Source organism: Balaenoptera acutorostrata, chromosome 9, assembly GCF_949987535.1.
Source record: "Balaenoptera acutorostrata chromosome 9, mBalAcu1.1, whole genome shotgun sequence".
In the NCBI taxonomy this organism is placed as follows: Eukaryota; Metazoa; Chordata; class Mammalia; order Artiodactyla; family Balaenopteridae; genus Balaenoptera; species Balaenoptera acutorostrata.
The window spans coordinates 83704254-83725146 of NC_080072.1; the positions used below are offsets into that span (position 1 = coordinate 83704254).

The following is a 20893-nucleotide window of genomic DNA, read 5'->3' on the forward strand; positions in this document are numbered from 1 at the left end:
AAGGATGTCCACTCTTGCCACTATTATTCAACATAGTTTGGAAGTCCTAGTCACAGCAATCAGAGAAGAAAAAGAAATAATAGGAATCCAACTTGGATAAAAAGTAAAACTGTCACTGTTTGCAGATGACATAATACTATACATAGAAAATCCTAAAGATGTTACCAGAAAACTACTAGAGCTCATCAAAGAATTTGGTGAAGTTGCAGGATACAAAATTAATGCACAGAAATCTCTTGCATTCCTACACACTAACAATGAAATATCAGAAAGAGAAATTAAGGAAACAATCCCATTTACCATTGCAACAAAAGCAATAAAATACCTAGGAATAAACCTACCTAAGGAGGCATAAGACCTATACTCAGTAAACTATAAGATACTAATGAAAGAAATAAAAGATTATACAAACAAATGATGAAGAGATATACCAGGTTCATGGATTGGAAGAATCAATATTGTCACAATGACTGTATTACCCAAAATAATCTACAGATTCAATGCAATCCCTATCAAATTACCAATGGCATTTTTCACAGAATTAGAGAAAATTTTACAATTTGTATGGAAACACAAAAGACCCCGAATAACCAATGCAATCTTGAGAAAGTAAAGCGGAGTTGGAGGAATCAGGCTCCCTGACTTCAGACTATACTACAAAGATACAGTCATCAAAATAGTATGGTACTGGCACAAAAACAGAAATATAGATCAATGGAACTTGACAGAAAGTCCAGAGATAAACCCATGCACCTATGGTCACCTAATCTATGGCAAAGGAGACAAGAATATACAATGGAGAAACAACAGTCTTTTCAATAAGTGGTGCTGGGAAAACTGGACAGCTACATGTAAAAAAATGAAATTAGAATACTCCATAACACCATTCACAAAAATAAACTCAAAATGGATTAAAGACCTAAGAATAAGGCCAGATACTATAAAACTCTTAGAGGAAAAAATAGACAGAACACTCTTATGTCAGAGTATGCAAGATCTTTTTTGATCCACCTCCCAGGGTAATGAAAATAAAAACAAAAATAAACAAATGGGACCTAATGAAACTTAAAAGCTTTGGAACAGCAAAGAAAACCATAAACAAAACAAAAAGACAACCCTCAGAATGGGAGAAAATATTTTCAAATGAAGCAACAAAAAAGGGATTAATCTCCTAAATATATAAACAGCTCAAGTGGCTCAATATCAAAAAATCAAACAACCCAATCAAAAAATGGGCAGAAGATCTAAATAGACATTTCTTCAAAGAAGACATACAGATGGCCAAGAGGTACAGAAAAGATGCTCTACGTCACTAATTATTAGGGAAATGCAAATCAAAACTAAATGATATATCACCTCACACCTCTCAGAATGGCCATCATCAAACAATCTACAAACAATAAATGCTAGAGAAGGTGTGGAGAAAAGGGAACCCTCTTGCACTGTTGGTGAGAATGTAAATTGGTACAGCTAGTATGGAGAACAGTATGGAGTTTCCTTAAAAACTAAAAATAGAGCTACCATAGGATCCAGCAATCCCACTCCTGGGCATATATCTGGAGAAAATCATAATTCAAAAAGATACATGCACCCTTATGCTCATTGAAACACTATTTTCAATAGCCAGAACATGGGAGCAACCTAAATGTCCATCAACAGAAGAATGGATAAAGAAAAAGTGGTACATATTTACAACTAAATATTACTCAGCCATAAAAAAGAATGAAATAATGCCATTTGCAGCAACATGGATGGACCTAGAGATTGTTATACTGAATGAAGTAAGTCGGACAAAGAAAGACAAATATCATACAATATGCTTATATGGGGAATCTAAAAACAAGTGTACAAATGAACTTATCTACAAAACAGAAATAGAGTAATCATAATAAATTATGGTTACCAGGGTATAAGAGGAGGAGAGGGATTAATGGGGAGATTGGGATTGACATATACACACTACAATATATAAAATAGATAACTAATAAGGACTTACTGTATAGCACAGGGAACTCTACTCAGTACTCTGTAATGGCCTATATGGGAAAATAATCTAAAAAAGAGTGGATATATGTATATATATAACTGATTCATTTTGCTGTACACTGGAAACTAACACAACATTGTAAATCAACTATACTCCACTAAAAGTTTTGGAAAAAAATTACATAAATGTTCATAGAAGCATTCCTAGCAATGGCCAAAAAGTTGAACCAATGCATTAATTTACAGGTAATTAATTTACAGGTAAACATCATGTAGTATATACATACAAATGACTAACATTTGGCCACAAAAAAAATAAAGTATTGATATATGCCAAAACATGGATAAACCTTTAAAACATTATACTAGGTGAAAGAATCCAGTCACTAAAGACCACATATTCTATGTCACTTGTATGAAATGTCCAGAATAAGCAAATGTATAAAGAGAACATGTATTAGTAGTTGCCTGTGCCTGGAGGATTTGGGCAAGAAATGGGGAGAGAATGCTAATGGCTATTGGGTTTCTTTTTAATGTTTATTAAAATTTCCTAAAATTGGTTAGGATGCTGCTTGCAGAACTCTGAACATACTAAAAAACATCGAATTATATACTTGAAATGAGTTAATTTTATGTCATGTAAATTATATCTCAATAAAATTGTTTTTAAAAAATGACATTGGTCCAGCAGCCTCAAACAATGCCTTCTATTTTCCCAGTAAAATACACATGAAGACAGAGAAAAGTATGAAAACAATAAATGAAGGCCAAACAGTTGCCAAAAATTAAGGAGCAATATCTAGTAATTGAAATAGGAGAAGTACTATATTTAAAAAAATACACACTTGCTCAACCAAGTATAAAATAGCAGAAGTGGCTCACCACTGCTTTCCCTTCCATAAATAGGTAGACATACCCTTTATTTTTTTCAATTATTTGAACAATTGGTTGAAAATGTAATTTTGGGTCAGCTTTGAAACTGAGCAACTATCCTGCCCTATAGATACTTGTTTTCCTAATCTGTTTTAGTCTTTCATCAATATTTTTCTTTTTCTTTTCATTAGGAGACAGAGACACTGAGAAAACAAGCCAGGATGGATTTAGAGAGGAAGTTTTGGTGGAGAATTATAACTTGGGCGCTGTAAAAATCATCCTTAAGTGTAGGAGGTTAGAGTCTCATTATTTCTCATGAGTTGCATCTATTTAGGATAAAAGAAGTTCAGAAAATGAGACTAGAAAGTGTAAAATCTCAGATCTGCATAATCACATGGATTAAATTTGGCTAGGTATTAAAATTGCACTAGGAGCTTTGCAAATGAAACTGCCATCCTGCTGTGAATATGAAAAAATAATTCAGACAGCATCCACATTGCCAAAGAGTGGAGTCAAAAGCTATGCTTTAGTCAAATGGACAAATTCAATTTCTTATTAACAAAGAAAACTCTAGGGTCATCTCAGTTCTCACGGTTAAAGGTTACACTTTTGTGAGATTAAAAAATAGATATAAATACTAGAACAGTTGACTATCTCAGAGAGCCTCTGTTCCGTTTAATAACATTTAAAGAAAATAATAACCAGTTTACAAGAAACAGAGGAATATACGTTTAAACTTTGCTCCGCAGTGGTTTATCTCCTCCAATTCTCTTCTTTTTAAGTAACATTCAGCAGTATACTAATTTACAGACCACATTAGTTAATATAAGGGACAATAATGTCATATATTCTTAAATTATTGTTTTTACTCACTTTTGATTGGAAAAATCAGTAAAGTTATGTATTACTATAACTGGAAGTAATTTTAGTGTTTTTGTGATTCAAGTACCCATTGACGGAAAATTAACTGTGTAAATTATACTTAGTAATGTCAAGTATACAAAAAAATACTTGTATAAATGTCAAATAACAAAGGCTAAGAAAGAAAGATGGTTTGAATTCCAATACAGTATTTTTTCTACATCTACTCCCTCTTAAATTAAGATCGGGTAAGATTGGTACTTGGCCCATATTAGTGCTCAATAAATACATTTTGAATATTGAAAACGTTTGAAATGCTCTAGGGGATATGGCTTATTTTAAGAATTATTTGGTAAATCTCTTTAAGTAAAACTTAGTGGTAACACTCTAATGCTTTTTCCTTATAAATTCAACAATATCATTTGAGTTTTCTTTCAATGTGGTACACATTGTAGTACATGTTGTTTATTCTCTAGATGTTGAGTGTAAATAGAAAACAAAACCAAACAAAACAAAATCCATATATATGCATGCTACTTCACTCATGTGTTCGAGAATCATTTACCAGAGACATGTTCTCTTTCTAACATAATTAGTTACACAGGCAGTAGTAGTACAGACAGCCATTCATTAGGACTTATGCAGTCCTATAGGGGCACTGCCTTAGCTTAGTCAGGTGCAGATTCTTCTGTTGTCGTATAGAAAGCTTAGCCTGATGTCTGTATGTTTCTGAGCAATAAAAGTACTCATTTAAATGTGTGGCCAGTAGACAGTTCTAGAAACAGAGGAGACTAAATCCAGCTCTAGGCTCAGAGCCCATTCTGAAAGTCAGATAACCAGTGAATGTGTCCTGGCAATCCTTTCAATAACTTTAGCTGCTCCTTCAGGATAAAGATAATATTTTTCAAACATATATTTACTGGCCTTCAAGGCCAGTTCCCTCTACATTTCCAAGAAATATCATGCCTTCGCTTGAGCTAAAGAAAAGCCTATAATACTGTGGCTAAAACTTATGCAACATTTCTAATATTTTGGGCATTGTTCTAAGCAATTTTTAAATATTAGCTCAGTTAATTTTCACAACAACACTGTGAGGTAGGCGCTATTATTAATGTTACTCTCATTTTAGGGATGAAAAAAAGCAGAGCATAGAGAGGCATAACTTTCTGCATTTGAATCCAGGTCTTCTGGGTTGCAGCCTCCATGTGATAAACTACCATGTTTTCCTGTCGTAGCCTTACCTGTCTACTAATCTTGCATGCAAAGTGATGGTGGAAGTGCACTGAAGTGCTGATACACGGCAAGCCAGATTGAAATTCAACAAGTATCCTTCAACAGTTTGGCCTGGCATACCAAAAATAAATTGTGGGAGGATGTGCATTTTAGCCAGTTCGTTTTGACTTTTCCTAGTTGCAGAAACAAAAAACAATATTGCTTTTTTTTTTCTTCTATAAGTTGAGAAAACAAGGGGAAAATCTATATCTCATATCTCATTTTGGCATGTCTTTTAATATTTTTCTACTTACTCCAAAATTAAAAGAACATAAAAATGTAGAAGTCATTTGTCAGGTGATTATAGTAATGCAGCTTTTCCTTTATTTTTATTCTTCTCTTATTTGTCTTCAAAATCTAATTTTTTTATGATGTTGACCCTCCCCAACTCTCTGTCCTTCTCCAAGGTGAAGATTTTCTAGCACTTTCAAGTGTCATTTGTATAGATATTTTAAATATTTTCAAAATAATATTTTGAATTATATGTTTTAAAAGTCTGGAGCTCAATGAAAAAAATCTTTAGAGCTCACATTTGTAGTTTATGTGTGAGAGAAATGTGTAAACATATTTAGTATACAAGTTTAATTATGTGAATAATTCTGACCCATTATTTCGGGTGCCTGGAATAAATAATGCTGAAGTCCCAATATAAATAAGAAAACTAAAAAAATTGGGGTTAAATATGTTTAAAGCATCAGATTTATTTCCTATAACTGATATATCCTGATAATATATAACTAGAATATGTGATAAAGAAGTACGTAGTTTGAATTTAAGTTGAATCTTAATTTGCTTTGTTTCTGATCTATCTTGTCTTACCAGGACCTAATGGTAAAATTGATTCCAAGAAGTGGCTAAAGTATAAGAAATTTAAAAATTCATTATATTTTTTTTAGTATGCAACTGATTAACCAAATATCCTAGTAGCCACCATCAGACCAATACATAAGAACCAAATATTTTAGTTAGCGTTTAAGGAGACCCATCTCAAATAGCATTTCCAAACTCAGAATCTTAGAGTAGAGAAGCAACCCCAAAGTTCTATGAAACAATCTTCTTACCTCAAAGACTAGGCAAGGAATGTATTCTCTATAGTGTTGAAGAGTTCACCTTAAGCATACCTGATCCTGCAGAGATAATTGGAGTAATCTAGAAAACTGTTGGTAAAGGTTGAGGGAATCCCATAGCTCTACAGACTCCTTTAGCATTTCCAGGGCCTCTTTTGCTCCCATGATTTATGAGAACAATATCCTTTTGAAAAGCAGAAATCCTGGCTGTATACTCTGGAAGGCAATGCCATTTCAGTTTTCAATGCTATCGTCTGGAAAATGCATGAAAGCAACTGAAACTCTTTTCCTAAATAGTTTGGTTATATGCTGCATGTAGTTATAGATAATTATTTGCCTCTGACCAGAAAATAGTAAATAGAATCTAATAAAGAAGCATGGTCAAAATTTCCAATATTATATAGAAAGGGATAAAGTTTGATATAAGTAAGATACCAGGTGATTTCCATTATATAGAAGCAAAAAGTAAAAAACGAAACTAATTTTTTTTTAAGTCAAGGTGATCTTTATTAGCTATGCTACTTAACACTTCTGGTTCTTAGCCCCTTCATTTGTTAAATGGGGATAATAATGCTTATCATATGGGCTATGTGGGAACAGAAAAAAAAATCTGTACAACATCTGTCAAATAGTAGAGTCTAATAAAAATAATTTCCAATATTGTTATATCATTTGGTTATTATATTTACTGCTCTGTGAAGTTAGTACAACAGATTTTTCAAATGTAATATTTAAGCATAACATACATAATTTTCCCACACTAAACAATTTACCCAGTGCCCAGGATAAGAAACAGAACAGCTCTATCATCCTGGAAATGTCCCCTACCCATGTCCCCTTCTAATCATAAATTACATCCTCCACAAGGGTACCCCCATCATGATTTCTAATGTAGTGATGAGTTTTGCCTGTTTTTGAACTTGATAACTACTTTCTAAATCCTTAAATCTGTCAGTATGTTACATGACCAATAGGACTTTACAGATGTGGCTAAATTAAGAACTTTGAGATGGATGGAGTAAGTGACCTAGGTTATTCAGATGGACCCAATTGATCACATGGGTCTTTAAAAGCAGAGATACTTTTCTGGCTACTGTGGGTGAAGGAAAGAGAGAAGGAGAGAGAAAGAAAATCAGAGAGATAGAGAAAAGGAGAGGCAGAGGCAAAGAGAGACAGTAATACAGGCAAAGAGAGAGGCAGAGAGATGACAGAAAGGCACAAAGAGAGAGAGACAGGCCAAGAGAGAAAGAGAGAGAGAAAGAGACAGATAGATAATGAAGGAAGAAGGGTGAGAGAATCCAACATTCCTGGCGTTAATAATGGAGGTCTTGGCCATGACCCGAGGAATGCAGGACTCTTCTAGAAGCTGGGAATGGCTTCAGAAGGGACTCTAACCTAGAATGTGCTGAAAGGAACATAAGACACCTCTATTTTTGCCCACTGAGACCTGATGAGGTTTTTGATTTAAAGAACTCTAAGATAACAAATTTGTGTTGTTTTAAGCCACTAAGTTTAAGGTAGTTTGTTACAGCAGCAATAGGATACAATACAGGTATATTCCTAGGGCTGGAATTGCTGAGTCATACCGTAAACTTACACTTGATTGGAAACTGTCGAACAGCTTCCTAGGTGGTTTTATCAGTTTATAGTTCTACTAAGAGTACATGAAAATTCTATTTCCTCCACATCTTCCTCAACATTTGGAATTTTCTTTTGTCATTTCCACTCTTCTAGTAAAATTATATGTACTGTGATTCTATTTTGCATTTCTCCAATAATAAATGAAGTCAAACACTTTTCATGTTTATGGGGCAAGTGGACATCCTATCTTGTGATGTGACTGGCAAGTCTCTCACCTATTTTTAAATGTCTTTTCCTTACCTAATTCTGAGAGATCTTTAAAAATATTTAAGATATGAGTCATTTTTCAGACATAGTATCACCAATATCTTCACATCTTCTAGTCTGCCCATCCGTCTTCCACTGTCTTACTGGTTGATGAAGACAAAACAAAAGATTTATATGTTCTTAACCTCTTTATGTACTGTTTAAGGAAGCTTTTCCTATTCCAAGATCATACAGATTTTCTCCTATGAGTTTTTTGTAAATCCTTTATTTTTTGCCTTTTATATTTAGATATGCAATCTGTCCTTAAGACAAAAGTTTTAAATCTCCTGTTACAAATGAGAAAGGTCAAGTGAGGTACGGAGATTTAAACATCAAATAGGAAATGAAAGAAGAGATTAAATTTTGGTTTTCTGCAGTGCTTATCTACAAACATTGCTTTATCTACTGACCTCGTGAAGTCTTTCCTGATACTCCAAAGTCAAATTGATCTTTCCCTTTCGTAGCCCCAGCATTTCTCAACACCACTCATGAAATGCACTTTTAACAATTGTAGTTATTGTAAGTATCTGTACTTGTTGCTTTCCCTCCTGGATTGTTAACCCCTGTGATCAATGGCTGCTTCATTATTCATCTTTCTGTGTCTCTCAGAGTTAGTCCTGCATAAAACTGGTGGTGCTCCTTGCATGGTTGTTAAAAGAAAGGAAGAATAACCATTAATTTCTCTGTTTTACACCTATAGTTTGCATGGCAACAATACTTGCTATATGACTCAAAAAACTATATGACATGAAAAAACTTATTACAAATAACAGTCTTCTGGCATAAAAAAAAATGATCTGAGAAAACAAAAATTTTTTTTTTCATGGAAAGGCATTTTATTTTAAATATAGCAGTGTTTACATGTTAGTCCCGAACTCCCAGTCTATCCCTTCTCCCCACCCTTCCCCCTGGTAATCATAAGTTCGTTCTCTAAAACTATTGACCATAACAGAGCATGCATTTCAGAGATCCTATAAAAAAGACAAGCAAGGAAAAGGAATCCTAATAACCAATAGAGCTATTATACAGTTGGCTTCTTGAAGCTCTAAGCCAATCAGATCAAATCAGAGTGGTGCAAGTATCTAGCCCACTCTGTCTCACGTATGTAAAATTGTTCAAGATGGTATGTATCTCAGACTATCACTTGGGTCCCAGATCTTGTCATACATGACAAGACAGTATATCGATCATGAGGATAGTAACTACTTAAATGCCAAAACAATACTTTATGTACCACTAATTTTTGACTATTGAATACCTGATCAGTAATACATAATTGCATTCCAGTTAGTGGTAGCTGAGAAAGCTCGCACCCTAACTTAACGTAACCAAAATTTAGAATTCACCTCATGTAAACACAGTTTTGCTCTGCTTTTTGACTTCATACTTCCAGATACTCTTACTTCTAGCCAGTGGTCAAGCAGATCTGTGTCCTTGGAATTATGGGTAGGAACTTATGGATAATTAAAAAATTCATTCCCATTCTCTAAGAATAAAATTCTATCTCATGTTCTTCTTTAACTGGGTCAGGAGGAATTTTTTAGTACTCAAAAAAAGTTGTGTTGGTAAGATAAAGTGTGATTGTAACACATTTGATTAACTCAAAAGAGCATATGCACAATATCTTAGGAGAAAATAATAGAAGTGGTTGCAACCACAAAGAGCTACACTATTGTTTCTTTTTTTTTTTTATTTTTTTATTTTATTTATTTTTATTTTTGACTGTGTTGGGTCTTCGTTTCCGCGCGAGGGCCTTCTCCAGTTGTGGCAAGCGGGGGCCACTCTTCATCGCGGTGCGCGGGCCTCTCACCGCCACGGCCTCTCCCGTTGCGGAGCACAGGCTCCAGACACGCAGGCTCAGTAGTTGTGGCTCACAGGCCTAGCCGCTCCGCGGCATGTGGGATCTTCCCAGACCGGGGCACGAACCCGTGTGCCCTGCATTGGCAGGCGGACTCCCAACCACTGCGCCACCAGGGAAGCCCCTATTGTTTCTTAAATGCATGTTAGAAGACTGCATTACAATGCAAGATCAAGTTTGATTTTTACCTAATGAACCTGAGCTTTCTGCCAGTATGAGTCATTTCAGCATCACACCTGAATGAACAATGTATGACCACAACAGTTTCTGATAGATTAGTAGGCAATGGGGGTACTCAGGCTTGATTAAGCCGGGTGATTGCAAATTCATGTTCTTGATATCTTAAACTCTCTTATAGGAAAATCACTCTACTTAAGAAAAGAATGACATAGTATTTTAATTAAGTGCTCAAAACAGCTAATTTACAGCTAAAGCTTAATATATTCCATGGAGATTTTTTGTTTATATATTTACTTCTTAATAATACCCCGAAAACAATGTGTTTCAAAGTGGTTACTTAGTGCAGGTAAAGCACAGTAATTCATATCTTAACAAGTAAAAGCATAATATTGTTCAAGATCTATTTTAGCCTAAAGACATGGTGAATCTTTAGATATTTATCCTAGTCTGGACAACAATTTTGATTTTTCACTATGATTTTTGTTGAGATTTTTCAGTTGTTGTAACCACAGAACACTGATAATTCTTTGAAACCTAAATCCAGGAGAGAACCAGAGCATGAGTGGCCCTGATAACCAAGGCAGCGGAAGAGGGGGATTTGATCCTGGAGGCATGAGCACAGGTGGGTGGGGAGGATGTGGTGGAATGGGCACTGAAGAGCAAGGTGGCTTCAATAAACCTGGTGGACCCATAGATGAAGGACCAGATCTTGATTTAGGCCCACCTGCAGATCCAGATGAAGACTCTGACAACAGTGCAATTTATGTGCAGGGATTAAATGACAGTGTGACTCTAGATGATCTGGCAGACTTCTTTAAGCAGTGTGGAGTTGTTAAGATGAACAAGAGGACTGGATAACCCATGAGGTATATATACTTTGACAAGGAAACAGGAAAGTGCAAAGGTGATGCTACAGTGTCCTTTGAAGACCCGCCAACTGCCAATACTGCTGTCAAGTGATTTGATGGGAAGGATTTTCAAGGGAACAAACTTAAAATTTCTCTGGCTTGGAAGAAGCCTCCAATGAACAGCATGCAGGGAGGAATGTCACCCTGTGAAGGCAGAGGGATGGCACCACTTCTCCAAGGAGGTCCAAGGGGCCCAGGAGGTCCTGGAGGACCCATGGGTTACATTGGAGGCCGAGGAGGAGACAGAGGAGGCTTCCCACCAAGAGGGCCCCGCAGTTCCCAAGGGGACCTGTCTGGAGGAGGAAAGGTCTAGCACCAAGCTGGAGACTGGCAGTGCCCCAATCAGGGGTGTGCAAAGCAGAACTTCACCTGGAGAACAGAGTGAAACCAGTGTAAGGTCCCAAAGCCTGAAGACTTTCTCCCACCACTTTTCCCGCCCCCGGGCAGTGACCGTGGCAGAGGTGGCCCTGGTAGCATGCTGGGAGGACGAGGTGGCCTCATGGACCATAGTGGTTCTAGTGGAATGTTCAGAGGTGGCTGTGGTGGAGACAGAGGTGGCTTCTGTGGTGGCCAGGGCATGGACAAAGGGTGGCTTTGGTAGAGGAAGACAAGGTGGCCTGGGGGACCCACTGGACCTTTGATGGAACAGATGGGAGGAATAAGAGGCAGGAGTGAAGGACATGGGAAAATGGATAAAGGTGAGCACTGTCAGGAATGCAGAGACTGACCCTACTAGATGCAGAGACCCCACGGAGCTGCACTGACTACCAGATTTATTTACTTTTTATATTTTATTTATTTGTTTTTTTATTGGAGTATAGTTGCTTTACAATGTTGTGTTAGTTTCTGTTGTACAACAAAGTGAATCAGCCATATATATACATATATCCCCTACCTCTTGGACGTCCCTAACGCCCCCCTATCCCATCCATCTAGGTCACCACAGAGCACCAAGATGAGCTCCCTGCACAAATGTTTAAATTTATAATTCCATATTTATAATGTTGGCCACAACATTATGATTATTCCTTGTCTGTACTTTAGTATTTTCACCATTTGTGAAGAAACAAACAAGTTAAATGGTAGTGTGCCAAGTTTTTTTTTTCCTTCTTTGAAAGATGGTTGTTTAAGACCAAACAATGGGAACCCCTTACAAACATGCTCAGTATCATTGTAGAGAACCAAGAAGGCCTCTAACTGTAACAATGTTCCTGGTTGTGATATTTTTAATAAAATTTCAAATGTTTATAAACAAACAAAAGCAAAACAAAACAAGAAATTTGTAGTTGTGCTCAATCATAGTTTCATAGAGGCCTGGAGCTCAAGCCCAGAAACTCTGATTCAATCGTGGGTAAAGCCTGGGTACCATTGTTTTTAAAAAGACACCCAGGTGATTCTAATGTGCTTTAGGCTAGAAAACCATTACTGTCTAAGAGCAGTGCTTCTCAGATTGTCAAGCACATGCAAGTCATCTAGATCTCTCCTTAAAATGCAAATTTGAACTTAGGCTGTCTAGGGGAGGCCCTGACACTTTTTATTTACAAGAAAATTTCAAGTAACAATGCTGCTTAGGGTAGCCAGTCATTCTGGTTTATCTAGCACATGGGGCTTTAAATATCAAACTAAGACTATCCTGGTAAACTGGGATAGTTGGTATGCTTAGTTGTATTGGGTTGGCCAAAAAATTTCTTTTGGGTTTTTATGTAAGATGGCTCTAGCAGCACTTAGTTGTCTTTAACTTCATTCGAAATAATTTTATTAGAATTTATGTGACAGCTGTCATATCAGCGAGCATTTAAAAAAAGGCTTATCAAGATTGGTGAATTTTTGTGTAGCCATTTTAATACTGAGGATGGAAGAAAAAGCAACATTTTTGGCATATTATGCTTTATTATTTCAAGAAAGGTAAAAACGCAACCAAAACGCAAAAATAGATTTGTGCAGTATATGGAGAAGGTGTTGTGACAGATCGAACATTTCAAAGGTGGTTTGTGAAGTTTCCTGCTGAAGATTTCTCGTTGACAATGCTCCACCATCAGATAGACCAGTTGAAGTTAATAGCGATCAAATCGAGGCATTAATTGGAAACAATCAATGTTATACCATGTGGGAGATAGCACACATACTCAGAAGATCCAAATCAAGCGTTGAAAATCATTTGCTCTACCTTGGTTATGTTCCTCACTTTGATGTTTGTGTTCCACATAAGCTAAGCGAAAAAAGCCTTCTTGACCTTGTTTCCACATGTGATTCTCTATTTAAACGTAATGAAAACGTTCAATTTTTAAAACAAATTGTGACAGGTGGTAAAAAGTGGATACTGGTACAATAATGTGGGATGGAAGAGATTGTGGGGCAAGCAAAATGAACCACCACCAACCACACTAAAGGCCAGTCTTTATCCAAAGAAGGTGATTTTGTGTATATGGTGGGATTGGAAGGGAGTCCTCTATTATGAGCTCCTTCTGGAAAACTAAACAATAAATTCCAACAAATACTGCTCCCAATTAGACCAACTGAAAGCAGCACTCGACAAAAAGCATCCGGAATTAGTCAAAAGAAAACACATCTTCCACCAGTATAACACAAGACTGAATGTTTCTTTGATGACCAGGCAAAAACTGTTACAGCTTGGCTGGGAAGTTCTGATTCATCTGCTGTATTCGCCAGACATTGCACCCTTGGATTTCCATTTATTTAGGTCTTTACAAAATTCTCTTAATGGAAAAAATTTCAATTCCCCGGAAAACTGTAAAAGACACCAGGAAAAGTTCTTTGCTCAAAAAGATAAAAAGTTTTAGGAATGTGGAATTATGAAGTTGCCTGAAAAATGGCAGAGGGTAGTGGAACAAAAGGGTGAATACATTGTTCAATAAAGTTATTGGTGAAAATGAAAAATGTGTCTTTTACTTTTACTTAAAAACCGAAGGCACTTTTTGGTCAACCCAATAGGTCCATTAGCTACCTTGTATAAAGTAAGACCCTAAAGCAAGGTTTTTCAAACTATAGTGTGCTTCAGAATCACCTGAAAGTCTTATTAAAACTCAGATTGCTGCTACCTACACCCAAAACTGTTCCTTCTGTAGGTCTGGGGGTAGGTTCTGAGATTTTACATTTAATAGAAGTACCTAGATGATGCCAATACTTCTAGTCTGAGGACCACATGAAACAGTCATAATTTCAATTTGCCTGCAAATTAAAATTGCCTGGAGAGTTTTAAAACTACTGATGCCTAGACCTTGTCCCCAGAGAGTGTTTTGGGGACCAGCCTTGAATTTTAAAAAACACCCTAAGTGGGCTTCCCTGGTGGCGCAGTGGTTAAGAATCTGCCTGCCAATGCAGGGGACACGGGTTCGAGCCCTGGTCTGGGAAGATCCCACATGCCGCGGAGCAACTAGGCCCGCGAGCCACAGCTACTGAGCCTGCGCGTCTGGAGCCTGTGCTCCCAACAAGAGAGGCCGCGATAGTGAGAGAGGCCCGCGCACCGCGATGAAGAGTGGCCCATGAAGAGTGGCCCCCGCTTGACGCAACTAGAGAAAGCCCTCGCACAGAAACGAAGACCCAACACAGCCAAAATAAATAAATAAATAAATTAAAAAAAAAAAAAAAACACCCTAAGTGATTTTAATGTTCAGTCAAGACTGAGATTCATGGTGAAAACATATATAATGATTATCTGCAATTCAGATATAAATTCATTTTTGTGTATTTGCTGTTAATGTTTATTCATGTCACACTCTTTTCTATGAACACAATATCATGAATGATTGAGCAAAGACAAAAGTCTGAATATATATCAGGTTGTTTATTTTCCAGGATGTTCTTATTTAAGGAAAAAAAAAAAAAAAGATGTGAATAAGATTCATAACTTTCCCTCTTGGGAGTAGGTTGTACCTCTGTCATACTTTTAGTCACAAATCTTTGAAGGCAAGTAGGACCAGGACTGCCCGCTTGGAACAAAGCCTACCCTATCTCTTTGGCTCACTTTTCCTTGCTTCTCCCCTTTTCTTCTCTCTCCTTTTCTTCTTTACCTCTCTCTCTCTCTCCTTCTCTCCTTCTTTCTCTCTTTTGTAAACTGGGCTTGTCATAGGTACAACCACTATCACCTCTACATCAAAACAGCAGGCATCTAAAACCCATTTCCCTAATCTGGTTTCTTGTTCCCTGAGAGAAAGTCTATTAACATCGTTTAACTGTGTCTTGTGATATTTACTGTCATATTTCTCAGTAATAACTCATACTGCTATTTGAGAATTGGCACAATGTATTGAACTTTTATAGGGATGACAGAATTTAATTTTTTACATGCTACCCACAAAGAAATCATTACCTTCCCTAGCATCCTTTCAGTTTATTTACGTAAAACTTTTTTGAGTAAACCAATATTTAATATATGTTGTTATGAGTATACAATTATTCACAGTTGAATCACAATCCATATCTAATCATATTTCTGTAAAATTTTTTGCTCTGGTGTTCATAATTGTGTCTTTTTGTTTGTTTGCTTGCTTATTTTTCTACATAGCCATAACTATCTCATCTCCAAACACTCCTACGTAAGTGTAAATATCCACTCATCATATGTGTACAGAGCAGCTATCTTAAAAGTTTTACTTTTCTTGTTTTCTTCACTTGCTTTTCATGAATTCTTCTTTTAATGATCCCTTGTCCTTTGTTCCAATCTCAACTGGAGTCCTGTCAGCCTACAGCCCTTCTTTTGTTGAAGCATATACTTGAGTAGCTTTCTGAGAAAATATGTGAGAGGTAAATTTCTTTTGGATGTTGCTTGTGTGAAAAAGTTTAGGTTTACTTGTTTATAGGGAATAAGATTCTAGGTTGAAAATAACTTTCATATTTTTGAATTAAAATTCTAAATTTTACTAAATTCTGACCATCAGCATTGCTTTTGAAAAATGTACTGCTCTGCTGTGCCTTAAGCTTAACTTAACTTGTGCCGACTTTATGTGAATCACACAGGCCAAACGAATATAAGTTTCCCAATTCATTGTACAAATATTTTTACTTCATCTCGGTTCTCAGGTATATTACTACTACTCTCAGTTGTGCCTAGCACCTCTGAGTACAGAGCCCCTCTAATTCAGCCTCTCCAAAGTTTAAACTCCAATCTTCTGCTGGGTTTGAGGAAAGTAGGAGGACTGAAAAATCTTTATACAACAAACAAATAAGTAAAGAAAAAAAAAAAAACCAAAAAACCTTCAACCAGTCCTCATTTATCTTGCCTAAATCCATACCTTTCTCTACTTAGATATTCACTGACTCTCATTTCTAAGCTTTCTAAAACTGTTAGGCATGAATCAGTTAGCTTCTCCTTGGCTTCTTCTCAGTCAGGCTAAAGTTTCACTTTCCTTTGTCTGTCAACTTGGATGTCACTTCCTATTTAATTTTCACCTTCCAAAATTGTATGTATAGACATATTTTGCTCGGCTCTATTTCACATTCTCTTTATTCCTTTGATTTTGTGTTATTTTAAAAGTATTCTCATGTTAGTGTGGTTTTTGGAAAGGAGTTGAGGTACAATATGTCTCAATCTGCCACATTTAATAAGATAACCTGCACCTCTCTAATTTTCCCTTGCACAGGGTGGTTGTAAGACAGGACTTACCATCTTTTCTTGCTTGGAAGGAAGTTGCCTCATTGACCATCCTCCCTTAGTAAGAAAAGGTGAGACAAGAATGAGGTTTACCTAACCTGAGCAAAAGATGTCCTTCCTGGTACACACATTTCTAATTTAGCATGCTTCCACATTAAAGTTCCAACTAGTAATCAAATCTTTGTCCTCTGGGTTATATAATTTCCCTGGAATATGAAAAATAGGTAAAATAATTGTTAACAGCATTGGGCATTCCTCAGTTCCCTGTCAAAATATTATAACTACTTTATATATATATCATATATATAAATATACATATATATCTATCTATATGTATATATATCAACATACGTAAATGTATAAATATATTGTATCTATGTATATTGTACACACAAATAAAATTTTTAAAATATATCTTTCAAGAAGAATATACTACCAAATATTAATAGTGCATGACTAGATTGTAGGAATTTAGATGTATTATTTGTTTATATTTTTCAAGTCATCTGCCAAAGAATATGTATCACATATTTAATAAGGAAAAAAGTTATAAAGAAATTATAACCCAGAATTTCCAACTTTAGTGATTATAATAATTAGTTATTTCCTGAGAAATTAACACAAATTAAGAGAAGGTGACCATGAGTGAAGCGGGAACTGAGAATAAAGTTCCCACCAGGCTTTAAGATCAATTACTAAATTCCAAACTGGTGCTTGGGAAAACCTGGTTAAAATCATCCTGCTGATAAACTTGGAGTTTCCCTGAACTTTTCTTTTCTTCCAGAAAACTTTAGGAGATCTTAGGGAAAGAAAACTTTGTGGCAATGTTGATTTCCAATATGGATGGCCTCTTGCTCTGATCTCTAAGGTCGATCTCAACCACTCGACCTTAACTTGCCTTTGGGTTTTAACACAAAAGAAACATCTTCTTCTGAGGATCTTGTGTAGATTTTTCCCAATGTGTCTCATTAACCTGGGCAAGAAAATGTAGACTAGAGGGGATTGTCATGTACATTGTTCATTATACTTGCTCTGTCAAATTGTTTTTTTAATATTCCACTCAGCCCAGAAATGAGTTTAACGGTTTTCTGTAGCACAGTAATTTCCAGAATACGTGTGTGAGATCACTGAGCTATTGTGTTTCTCATCAGAGTAAAAGGAATTTTATTAATCTTTTCATTGTCTCTCCTTGCAAACAGCAGAATGACTGATTGTTTGGCATATGCTCAAGTACCACATGGTGTCGAACAGATGGAGACTGTTCAGGCAGAAGCTGAGTCAGGCAAAGATGTCCTCACCAATTTTGTGTTTGTGAAGAGAAACAAAGAGATGGGGCTACTTTTTCCTCCTCTTTTCATAGTTGGATTCTGAATAGGAAGGGGGGAATCATCTTGAATTAATTGTTGTCTCTTCTATTTATCTGGATTCTATTAAATGAGAACACAGTTGCAATTAATCTAACCCTCTAAATAAATCAGTTAATGCTGAAAAATTACAAAATATATTTAAACACTTTATTATTTTATTTCAGAAATAGAAAATTATTAATGTCACTGTAACTCTAGGTCTCTTCCCCTTAATTTACTGACTAAAACTCTGGTCCATTCATTTATTTAAGAAAATATTTATAACATACTCACTCTTCCAGGCACTTCTCTAAGGATTGGAGATACTGTAAGAAATAAAATGTATAATATCAGATCCTCATGTCACTTACATTCTAGGGTAGATAAATAAAACTAGTAATAATAAAAATAAAGGAAAATAATATGTCAGATAGTGAGTGCTGTGGAGAATAATAACACAGGTTAAGAGGAAAAAGACTACCAATGGAGCAGGAGGTCTATTGTTTATATAAGAAAATCAAGAGATATATCTCCAGTGAAGTTTGTTTGTAAATGATTAAGTAAGACCTGTGCATAGATAAAGAAAAATAATGTAAAAGTCCTGAGGTAGAATCACACAAGTCTACATAGCATGCTTGAGAAATAGCAAAGGGCCAGTGCAGCTGAAGTAAGGTGAGAAAACAGGAAGTACTGAGAAAGCAGAAAGGAAGCTAGGTGTCAGATCATGTAAGGATTTTTAAGCATTTTATGATCTTAAATTCTACTCTAAGTGAGACAGGAAACCGGGTATTTTAAACAGGGAAATGACATGGTGATGTACATTTCAAAGGAGTCACTCTAGCTGCTTGTTTGGGTTCTTTAGGGACACAATAGCTGACTCAGAGCTTTTGAAAGAATATACTACTAATCAAGATGAGATATGATAGTGGCTTAGCCCAAAATGATTGCACAGAATCATGATAAGCAGTTATATTCTGCATATTTGTTGGAAAAATGCTAACAAGATTTGGTTATACATTGATTGTGGGTGGAAGAAATAAAATTAGTTTAAAAGAATACTCTAAAATCATAGTAGAGGCTGGCACTTCCTGAGTGAAGGAGTACAGCCTTCTGGAAATTCTCTCTTCCATAGAGGCAATGGGTGTACTGGCAAAAATTGTCAGAGTAAAATGTTTCAGAACTCTGGAAATTAATGAAAGGATTGCAGCAGTCCTATAAGTATTTTTTTAAAAAGCTAAATCTTGGTAAAAACTGTAAGTTTTGTGGTGTTTTACTTTTCCTTCTTTTCATGTCCCCTTTTTAGTTTCATGGTAGACTTGAAAACCAGTAACAGACTGCTATCATGGTGATAACAAGAAGGATGGTAGTCTCCTGAGACAGAAGATCAAGGTTGGAGCTATTTCAAAGCCACATTCCAGAGAATTGTCATGAATTGACTTTTTTAATGATTTCTTGGAAGACCTCAATTACCAGGCAGTATGAATATGAACTGATTCATGGCTTCCCAGTGCAAAAAAAAAAAAAAAAAAAAAAAGGAGCCTTTTCACTGGAGATATTTGTATAAAACAGCAAGAAAAAAATTGACTAATTTTGCAGCTGCCTGGGCTATGGATAACAGTACAGGCAAAGAACAAGCTAGCCAAAAACTTAAAAGAAAAAGCTAGAACATGAGAAGCCCATAGAATTTGTAAAGGTATACATATGCTCAGGGAAGACAAGAGTAAGTCTTAAGCTATAACCTTTCATTGACTTTGAGGTTCTACAAAAGCAGAAAGTGAAGTTAAGGAAGAGTTGTTAACTGTCTGGCTGATGCTGAATGAGTGTCCCAACATACACACAGATTCCTTCAACAAAGACTTGGAGAATTAATGGTTCTACCCATTTAAGAATTCCAATCATAAACTGACCACTAAACTACAGAAAAGAGACCACATGCAACAAAGTGTGTGTGTGACCACACACAACAAAGAATACAGATTTTGTAGAATTTGTCCAAAGAAATCACTAAAAAAAAAGGAATAGCAACAATAACCAGAAAATTCACCACAAATCTGGGGAGTTGGAAGACCGATTTCTAGAGTTGTTATATTATATAATATAATATGTCCAATTCTTTTAAAATTTAATATAATTTTTCAACAAAAAATTAGAAGAAGAAAAAATTAAACTAAGGGAGGAAAACAGGTAAGAAGCAAAAACAAACAAAAAAAACTCCACAGGGAGGAAAAAATAGCTGTCCCAGAAGAAATACAGACATTTGATTTATTGGAAAAAGACTTAAAATCAGCTATTATAAATACATTCAAAGAATGACAAAAACCAGACCTAAAGAAACAAAATAGTATGAAAATAATATTCCACCAATAGAGAATATCAGTAAAATCATAGAAATTATGAAGAACCAAATTGAATTTCTGGAGTAGAAAAGTACAATAACTTAAATAATAAATTCAGTAGAGAGGCTTGGCAGAGGCATTGGGTGGCAGAAGGAAAAAAAAAATTAATAAACTTTAAAAGTGGTCAATTGAGATTTTTGTAGTCTAAAGAACAAAAAAGAAAAAGAATGAAAAAAAGTAAACCAAGCTTCAGGAAAATGAGGGACATTATCAATATACTCATGATAGGAGTCCCAGAAGTAGAGAAGAGAAAAAGACAGAAAGAATATTTGAATAAATCATGGTCAAAAAACTTCCCAAATTAGATGGTATCAATAAAAACAAACTACAAGTTCACGATGATCAACACACTTCAAACAGGGTGAACTTAAAGACATCCACCCAGAAATACATTATGGGTTAACTTTTGAAAGCTAAAAACAAACTGAATATTGAAAACAACAAGGGAGAAGATACTCAACACATACAAGAGGCTTTCAATAAGATTAACAGCTAACTTCTTATTAGAAATCATGGAGGCCAAAGGCAATGGGATGATATATTTAAAATTCTGAATGAAAATGAATGTCAACCCAAAATGTTATACCCAGGGCTTCCCTGGTGGCACAGTGGTTGAGAATCTGTCTGCCAATGCAGGGGACACGGGTT

General features: G+C 35.7%; 1 pseudogene; it reads left to right on the forward strand.

Annotated features, from left to right (window-relative positions):
• LOC103016211 (RNA-binding protein EWS-like) overlaps positions 1–11628 on the forward strand; it is a 28541-nt pseudogene extending 16913 nt beyond the window's left edge.
• Positions 11629–20893: the final 9265 nt, after the last annotated feature.